The sequence below is a fragment of the Cupressus sempervirens genome, chromosome 1 (assembly GCF_028749045.1).
Source record: "Cupressus sempervirens isolate cs-2001-9-10 chromosome 1, ASM2874904v1, whole genome shotgun sequence".
In the NCBI taxonomy this organism is placed as follows: domain Eukaryota; kingdom Viridiplantae; phylum Streptophyta; class Pinopsida; order Cupressales; family Cupressaceae; genus Cupressus; species Cupressus sempervirens.
Window position 1 is genome coordinate 775,840,711 of NC_143118.1, and position 9,360 is coordinate 775,850,070.

The following is a 9,360-nucleotide window of genomic DNA, read 5'->3' on the forward strand; positions in this document are numbered from 1 at the left end:
GTTGGTATAGTGGCATGATTTTTAGTAAAAGCCATAGAAAATCATATGATGGAAATCAAAGGAATCTTGAGATACTTGAAAGGCACTAAAGATTATGGCTTATGGTATAAACTTGGAGGTAATCTAGACTTAAAAGTGTTTACTAATGCTGATTGGGCAGGAAATATTGATGATAGAAAGAGTACAAGTAGTGGAGCATTCTTTCTTGTTAAAAGGTTGGTATCTTGGACAAGTAAAAAGCAAAATTGCACATCCCAATCTATTGCAAAAGTAGAATATGTTGTAGTAGAAATGAACTGTTCTAATATTGTTTTGTTTAAACAGTTGTTGGAAGGCATGAAGGTTGAGATCAAAGAACCAATTGTTATGTTCTGTGATAATACAAGTGCAATTAACATATCAAAGAATCCAGTGATGCATTCCAAAACCAAACAAATTGCTATAAAATATCACTTTGTCAGAGAATTGGTACAGGATAAAGAAATCAGATTGGAATATGTCCATACAAAATAATAGATTGCAGACATATTTACCAAGTCATTACCTAAGGATGCATTCTTGTATCTAAGAGGTGAATTAGGGGTCATTCCCCTATTTGAAGCTCACTAAAATAAATTTGTAGTGATGCATCAATAGGAACCAAGTTGAAGATCTGTTAGTTGTTGCAGCATAGACAACAAATCATTGTATATGAATTAGTACTCAAGGTACATTGATACTCATTTGATATGTGTTGTCTTTGGCATGTGTTGTCAAAGACGGAGAGTTTACTATCATATCATTCTAAAATTTGTTTGAGGGAGAGTTTACTATCATATCTATTTGAAGAAGAAGCTATGTAATTCCTTCACACACAAAGATTACTACGTTAGAGAAATTTGTGGCATAAAATCTTAGAGAGAGAAAAATTTTCTATCATAGAAAGACTTGTTTACAAATTTTATTGTGCTATGATATGTTGTGTTGCCATCAATGCCAAAGAGGGAGATTGTTGGATACAATTGTCTAATTGTGTGTTGTCTTCGATGTTACACAAATGTCATATCAGTTGGCAAATAGTGAGCATTCCTAGAGATTACTCTACATAGACAGTGTCTATCGAGCTCACTCGGGCATCAAAGAAAATTATGGCAGAAAGTAGTGTTAACTGAGCTCTCATGGTTAATGAAGGAAAGTTAGTCAGAGTTAGTGTTCACCAAGTTCACTCAGTTTCCAAAGGATTTTGCAAGCTTGCAGTATTAACCAAACTTCTATTAGTTAACATAGGAAATCATTTCAGGATCAATGTTTACCAAGTAGGGTTGGCCAATGAAGGATTTTGCTAATTTGAGAAATGAAGTTTAATATTTTCAACTATTGATTCTAGTTGATTATGGTAACGTTTATTGGTCATTGTAATTTGTAATTGAGCCAACTTGATAATTTGAATGGTATAAATGAAAGGTCAAGTTGAGATTCTAAAGTGTATGAACGAGTATGCAAATGCATTGATTGTTTGAGAAAGCAAGTGTGAGTGAATTTGAAGGATGGTCAAATATCCTTGAGGAGTAGCAAAGTTATATTCGATCAAAAAGGATCTAGTGTGAAGTAGAATAGAGATTTGTAATCAACAATTCATTTACATCTCATTCAGGTCATTCTATTGTTACTTTCCTACCACTATAGCAATGATTCCAAAATCTCTTAGCAAAGTTGGTTTAACAACCAGTTGTAAATCCTCGAACAAGGTGACAGCTCCATTGAATTTTTTTAAGACCTCTTGCAAGGCCACTCCTAATAGGGTGATTAAATCCTCTAACAAGGTCACACCTAATAGTGTGTTTTGTAATAGTGTGTTTTGTAACCTTTAACTAGGTTGGCTCTTAATAGGGCTCACTTCAGAAGAGTGAAAATCAATAGCTAGTTACTTGGTGGTTTTTCCCATATTGGGTTTCCATGTTAAATCCTAGTGTCTCATGTGTTCATGTTATTTCTTTTATGCTTACATGTTAATCACTGTGAATGCTTAAGATATGTTAACGTATAACATACACTGCATTTACTGAGTTATAGCATTTTTAGTATGTTTACCAAGTGACAACATTAATAAGTTTTATCAGACATTTAACGGATCTGTGGATTTATTTTGTGGTAATTGATTCACCCCCCTCTCCCCCCCCCCCCCCCCCTCAGTTACTCCATCTATATTTCCAACAATAACCAACTAAATCTCTACACTAAAAATGAATAAAAATTGAAAAGCTTATACCTACCAATTTGGATCATTGCACATGCTAGATAAAGGTGGAAAGAGTGGAAGAATGGTAGTAACAACATATGTTAGCGGACTCACCATATTATTGGAAGCATAGGAAAATGATGATGTGGAAAGTGGGTGGGTGGTAGAGAAAGAAATGAGATGAGTTGAAAAAGAAGAATTTAGAAGGTGAATGCAAAATTTGAACGTTATGTAAACATAATTTTTTTATTATGGGCATGGTTGAAGGAATTCTTATTGAAGAGTTGGAGGTAGAAGGTTGGCACATTCTATTGTAGGAAGTGTTACCTATTGTGTGTTTGAAATTGGCTATTAAAATTACAGCAAGAAGTCTTCTTTCATTTGGAGCTATTTATATAACTTTAGCTAATGTCCATTAACTAATAACTTGAAGTGTACTGGATCAATTGTGGTTAACTAGATGGCTTCATTTTCAAATAGATGGCTTATTTCATAGAGACCCAACCATCATGTCTGTAGCTTTCCTGATATGTTTTTAAATCTAGAATCATAAAGTAATGTGCAATCTCCAATTTGAAATTTCTTACTCTTAATGTGGGATTCATGCCATTTTTTCCTTTGCTTCTATATGATTTCAATGCATTCCAAGGAAAACTTGTGCATTTCATCTAAAGAATTAAGATGTAGTAAGTGCTCTCTCTATGTTGTAGGAAGATCAATGTTCAACTCCAATGTTGTTCTTAAAGTTTTGTGTTCAAATTCAATGGGTAGCATTGCTACTTTTCCATACAACAATTCAAATGGTTTGAACCCTATGGTGGTCTTTCATGTTGTGTGATATGACTAGATAGCTTCTAGTAGTTTGTTGCTCTAATCTCTATGGTGCAAATGAACTATCTTTGTCAAGATGGATTCTATCTCCCAATTTATAACTTCTGCTTGTCCATTAATTTCAAGGTGATAGGGGCTTGATTTTCAATGTCTGTTATTATATTCCTTCATGAGTTCTATGATCATATTGGAAGTGAATTGAGCACTCTAGTCAGTAACAAGTTCTCTGGGTATGCCGTATCAAGTAAAGATTTCTTCATACAAGAACTCAAAAGCTTTATGGTCATGGGCATGCTTCATGGCTTTGACTTTGACCCATTTTGTCAAGTAGCTAGTGCATACAAGGATATATGATTTCCCATTGGATGGAGGATCTATTGAACCAATGAAGTTCATGCCTTATTTTTCAAATGTGTTAACACCATTTGTGGATTAAGAGGCATTTCATCTATTTTAGTTGGTCGGCCCATCCTCTGACATTTATCACACTTCCATGTATAATTGTTTGCATCTTTATGAAGTGTACGCCAATAGTAACCAGTTATTAAAATCTTCAAGATTGTTCTTTTTGTTGCAAAGTACCCCCCACATGGTTCACTATGACATGCATGTAGAAGGTCATATGTATCATCTTCTTGTACATATCTCTTAATAACTTGATCAGGTCCAATGTAAAATAGTGTATTATCAATCCAAGAGAAATGGAAGCTTTTCTCTACAAGCAGCTTCTTATCCTTGTAAGAAAAATGTGTTGGCATTTTATTAGCTACAATTTAATTAGCTATATCTACATACCATGGGGTTTGGATAGTAATATGAAATAAATGCTCATCTAGAAATGTATCATTTATCAAAATAGTATCTTCTTCATCATGGTGGATTATGGATAGATAATTAGCTATCACATTCACTTTCCCAGGTTTTTCAATGATTGTGATATCAAATTCTTGCAAAATAAGTAGCCATCTTACTAACATGCTTGTAATGGAAGGTTTTTTCATGAAATACTTAATTGTTACATGGTTAGTATGAACAAATATGGGATAACTAGTTATATAATGCCAAAATTTGTTGAAAGCATAAACTAATACTAATAGTTCTTTTTGAGTCATTGTATAGTTCAACTCTGGTCCATGAAGGCTCTTATGGATATAGTAGATTGCATTTTCAAGATGTTGAGATTTTTGTCCTAGGATTGCACCTATGGCATAGTAAGAAGAATTTGTATGAATTTTAAAGGGCAAAGTCCAATCAGGACCTCCAAGTATTGGTGTTGTTGTCAATAGTGACTTGAGCTACTGGAAAGAGTCATCACATTCCTTTGTCTAGGAAAATTTAGCCTCTTTGGTAAGTAAAGTATATAGAGGACTAGCTATCTAAATAAAAATTTTGATAAACCTCCTATAATAGCCAACATGTCCTAGGAAAGATGTAACTTCCTTTTTCTTTGTGGGAGAAGGGAGTGTGAGAATTACCTCTATTTTCACAGGGTCTACCTAGATTCTAGCTTCAAACATAAAATGTCCCAATACCACCCCTTCCTACATCATCAAAAAGCATTTCTCACTATTAAGAGACATGTTGTGTTCTTCACATTAGATTAGTACTTTCTCCAAGTTCTCTAAGGCTTCCTCAAATGTGATACCAAATGTAGTGAAGTCATCCATGTATATCACCATGCAATCATATCATATATTAGAAAAGATGTTGATTATAGCTCTCTAGAAAGTAGTAGGTGCATTACATAAGCCAAATGGTAATAAAAAATAGGCATATGTACCCCAAGGACATGTAAATGTGGTTTTCTCTTGATCTTCTAAAGCAATACTTATCTGATTGTATCCACTATATCCATCCAGAAATAAGAAGTATTTCTTTCCAACCAAAGTATCCAAAACTTGATCAATAAAGGAAAAAGGAAAGTGATCCTTCTTTGTGGCATTATGTAATTCTTTGTAATCTATACATATCCACCACTTTCCTCCTTTCTTAGGTACAATAACTAATGGTGATACCCAATTGTTATCAGAGATTGGATAGATGAATCCAACATCCAACAACTTTTGTAACTCAATCTTAACTATTTCGTGCAATGCTAGATTTATTCTCCTCTGAGGCTGACAAAGTGGCAAGCTTCCATCATCAATGTAGATCCTATGGGTGCATAGTCTAGGTCTCATTCCTACCATATACTTATAATCCCAAGCAAAGGCTTTTTCATGGTAATTGAGGAGCTTGGTTAACAATTCCAATTATGATAGGGACAACTTATTGTTTACATGGAGATTATGACCAAGGGAAAGTTCCATAGTAGTTGTTAATTCTACCACTGACACTTCTAGTATTGGACTTGTAGCTACTTCACTTGGCATTAATTGGTTGATTATCTTAGGGCTTGCTTGGTAGTCACAGTCTTCATAGGTATATAACTTTAAGACAAAACTTTCAACAATATACTATACACTCATTGGTAAGAATGCTCTGTACTACATCATCTTCTTCCTGCATTTGCAGAAAAGAGTGTCTATGCAACATCATGGCTTGAGCTATAGAATTCATTTCTTCCTCTTCATTCCCTAAATCTAGCCAAATAGGTTCTGCCAATTCTAGTTTGGGTTAGGTAGGTGGATATAGCTCAAGCTTCCTTATGGTTTGACCATTTGAAATTGTCATATTACCTGATCTACAACTAATTTTAGCATCGATGGTGGCTAACCAGGGTCTCCCTAATATGATAAGATAGCCAACAAGTTTTACTTTGGGTGATAAGATAATAAAATCAATAGGGTATTCCCATGAATCTAAAGTCACTATCACATCTTCTCTGAGACCATCTAGAGTGATAGTTGAACTATTAGCAAGTTGTAACAATGTGGGAGTTGTTCTTAAGCCTTCCATACACAACCTATGCATTGTAGCTTTACTCATCACATTTATTGTTGCTCCTAGATCAACTAAAGTATTTTTCACAGCCTATCCATTTATGATCAGATTAACTACTTGACTACTAGGATCTAAATACTTTGGTGTCACTACCTTCCCTGACATGATATCTGCCAATTGCCTAACAACATGGACTATTTGAGGATCTTTCTTCTTTTCCCATGGCTTCTTAAGGATTGCTTCCTTAATAGCCTTTCCATAAAGAGGGACATCCTCAATATCTTGGAATAGAGGAATTTGGATGTGCATGTTTTTTAGCTTCTCAACAATATCAAATGTCTCTTCCTCTTGGGATATAGATTTCTCTTTATTTAGCCTATGTGGAAAGGGAGGATTCATAGAGGTATGGTTAGTAGTCCTATTGAGTACATCAGTTGGCAGGTTGATATTTGGTAATGTAGATTTTGGAAGTGGTTTTGTAGAAGTGTCTACAACTTTCATGATAATAGGGTGTTTTGGTGTAGGAAAAGTTGTACCCGATCTCAAATGGATATCAAATATCTCTAGTGAATATGTAGGGCACTGTTGAGTATCAGTAGTGTACATTGTTGTTTAAATTTTGCTAAGATTGATCAGGCAATTGGGTTGGCTTAGGATTAGTATTATTTGTTGTAGGAAGTGACATTATTGCAGGTTGTTGGACTAGAGGCAATAGTTGTGGGTTACCAAGATTTTGGTTAGGCCATTGTAGAGCCCCCCTCCATTGGTTATTTTTTTGCCAATTTCCTTGTGGTGGTATCCATTGATTATGCTGATTTTTCCATTGGTTATTTTGTTGATTAGGCTAGGGATTATTTTGTTGGTTTTTCCAAGGAGGTTGGGAGTCTTGAAAAGGATTCTGATAACTTTGGTTTTGCCACTAGTTATTATAAGGATTTGAAAATTATGATCTTGAGGCATACATTGTCTTAAAGCCCATGGTCGATAGTTAACAACAAAGAATACTTGATCATTATCCCCATCTATCTTCATGTACTTAGTTGGAAAATGTTGATTCTCTAGATTGGCTATCAACTTACATGCATAGTCTTGTTTTTTTTTAGTAGTGAGGATAGTACTCTACCAATCATGATTCAGCTTTTGCATGCTTCTTCTTTGTAGTCATTTTGTCAAGATGTGTAGTGACATCATTTATGATGTCGTGCTTGAAATTTGAGAGTAAATTACATATCTTAAGCTTTGAAATGCCCTAACTAGTCCCTTTAGTGATTATGGACCAGTATTCTATACCTTTCTTTATAGTTGACCTTGAGTAGTTAAGACAAATTTTCTTGAGGTTATCCCAAGAAGATTGGTATACATCACCACCAGCCATTAGGTCTAATGCTTCCAAACAATTATCATTTACCCCTCTCAAGAAGACCAATTTATGTGAATCCTCTACCAGTACATGTTGGGGGTTCTTCTACATTATGTACAAAAAATGTGAAACATAGTCTTCCAAGATTTCATCCTCCTTTGGTGATATTCTAAAAATATCATCCCCTCTTGGATCACTCCCCTTGCAATAATCTTTGTATTTCTCCAGAAATTGAGTTTGCATTTCATCCCAAGTACTTATTGCATTGGCTCCTAAGCCCATTAACCATTGTAAGGTTGATTCTTTCAATGTTGTTAGAAACAACTTGAGCTTGTGGGCATCAATGTTATAGTCAAAGCTTTGAAAGAGTATGTCAATCTCAAACAAGAAAGTACTAGGATCCTTAGTTACAAGGCCATAAAACTTTGGAAGAGAAGCTATGGATATATTTTTTGAGATTATCATTGGTTATAAGGCTCAAGAGAGGAAATGGAAAAGAAGGGTGTGTCATTACTGGAGGTATTTCATTATGGGGTGGCTACTGAAAAGGAGCATTGGCTACAAGATTGTTAACAATAGGTAGATTTGGACCAGAACTATCAAGAAAGTTGTCCAAGATTTTGGAAAAAGGTTTAAAACTATTTATATCCAAAGATTCTACTTTAGAAGAAGATGTTGTAGGAAACTCAGGGCTTGCATCCTCAAAAGGCAACTCAACTTCTTCAATTTCATCATTCAAATTAACAAACTCTCATAGAATAAATCTACCATATTCATCTCATTGTCTTCCTCTTCAATGCATGCAATTTAATTCTTCACACTTATGAAGAAACTTTTAGGACTACAAATCTCTAAATAAACTAACTAAAAAACTATGACCCAAAAAGATGTTCCTAGCTTGACACCATCCCTGGTAATGGCACCAAAAATGTTCTACCTCACAATAGGCATGTGATAATCATGCCCAAGGCCTTACTCAGGAATATTTTATTCAATCTAAGGATTACTTTTCCAACCATGAGGTGAATTTAATCTGTCAACCCAAGGACATATACTTGAAATGCTCAGCACATGATGTGTACTAGGTTTCTTAAGGAGTCATTATGCTTATGTTGTAGGAAAGTAAAATGCATATAAAGAACCTACACTAGTGCTACAAGAAAGTAAGACACTTAACTCTTTTCTAAAATGAATATTGGAAATGCAACTATATGCTAACCTATATTTCAACTTAGACCATCCACTATAACTACTCTTGCAGATGTTGTAGGAACATTCACAAAGTATGATGTTGTAGGAAGAAACTTATAACTTTTATCTAAAATACTAGAAATGTTGGAAGTAAATATACATTAATCTAACTTAATCCACCTCCCAAGTGGCCCCCCTTGGTTGGCTTCTATTAATCTACTAACACAGAATGTAAACCAAGAATTACTTCATTATATTTCAAAACTCCTTACATAAGAAGAATACATAAAATTGTAAAACAACTCACTACAAGAGTCAACAATATTTTTCCATAAACTTTTCTCAACCTCCAAAACTATCTATCCAATCCCTATAAATAGAGGATCAACACTTATTCTAAAATAGGAAAGAAAACAAAGTGACTACAAATCTACTAGAGAAGAAGAAGGAAATATAACAACTCATAGTATAAGCAATAAAGTTTGGATAACCAATCCATCACAATAGTAAACACAGAGGGAATATAGAAACACTTAATCCTTGCATTCCTAGAATGATAGCTCCTCCTTTTTAGCAATCGTGTCTCTTGGTGCCATTATGATTCTTCCACCACAACTGGACCTTGACGCTCCTTGAATGTTGTTGACCATTCTCCAACTTATTCCCTAACAAGTTAGTTGTGATGCATAGATTTTTACACAAATAAGCATAATAAAATTAAATCAAAATATTAGAACATACATTTTGATGGTTATATGAAATACTACATTATATGTATAATATTGGAAAAATATGGCATAACTATCTACCCATGGGTTAATGGTTCTATATCGACTTTATCATAAGTTCAACTAGTTATAAGTTCACAAATGTCTTG